Source organism: Myotis brandtii, unplaced genomic scaffold (genome assembly GCF_000412655.1).
Source record: "Myotis brandtii unplaced genomic scaffold, ASM41265v1 scaffold165, whole genome shotgun sequence".
NCBI lineage: Eukaryota > Metazoa > Chordata > Mammalia > Chiroptera > Vespertilionidae > Myotis > Myotis brandtii.
This window is the reverse complement of record NW_005356042.1, coordinates 4,983,219-4,984,079: the sequence shown is the minus strand read 5'-3', so window position 1 is coordinate 4,984,079 and position 861 is coordinate 4,983,219. Positions and strand designations below refer to the sequence as shown.

The following is an 861-nucleotide window of genomic DNA, read 5'->3' as shown; positions in this document are numbered from 1 at the left end:
CCAGGGCGCCCCGCCCCGCCCCTCCCCTCGCCCTCCGCTGGAGTTCCCGCTTTGTCCAGGCCTGGACCCCGCCGCCCACGTGGCCCAAACGCAACTCGGTGGTCGGGCGACCCACCTTTGCAAAGCCCAGGCTGGAAGCAGGCGGGGTAGTCGGGCGCGCCTGAGGCCAAAGCTAGGAAGGGTGGGATTTAGGGGGACACTGGGGCTCAGAGGAGGCCTGCCTGTTCCCGCCGAGCGTCCAGGCCCGGTGGGCGCGGGTTTCTGTCCCCCATGGGCTGCGGTAATAGAGTCCCCGCAGTCTGCTCATCCGGGACCTGGGAGGTATGAAGAGGATCGAAACGGCCCCTCCTGGGAGAAGCTCAGGGTCCAGCTGGGGTTCTGGGTACTGAATCACTGGGCCGAGTGAACGGAAGAAAATTCCCATTTTATCCCAACAGGAATTTCCTTGCCAGTGTTCAGGGCATATAATTTTGAAAAGCAATGATACAAGTTTTGGGAAACCTGATATTTGCATAAGCTCAGTTAAATTAACAAAATGGGGGGTTCCCGAAGAAGCACCCTGAAAACTGTACCCCCAAATCTCGGTTGGAAATTCAACGAAGTTAAAGGCGGACTGCAGGTGAAGGGGCTTTATCCTGTTATTCTTGACGAACGCAAGAGGCATCTTAGGTAAGAAGGGCTGCCAGGTAGCCAGAGCGAGGTCAGAAGTCAGAGGGAGTGCAGGATGACGGGTCACTCAAGGCCTGGGAGCAAGAAAGACGGTACTTGCTAATTAAATTGACATGTGAACTGGAAAAGAACTTGAGTCCCTTCTGGGGGAGTTTAGCCAAGGCATGTCATTCTGGACCTTCCGCACCCTGA

General features: G+C 56.4%; 1 protein-coding gene across 1 annotated transcript in view; it reads right to left on the bottom strand.

The window, feature by feature from the left end:
- Positions 1-861, bottom strand: part of SLC7A5 (solute carrier family 7 (amino acid transporter light chain, L system), member 5) — a 58,218-nt gene that overhangs the window by 38,321 nt on the left and 19,036 nt on the right. The gene's annotated exons all lie outside the window — the stretch shown is intronic.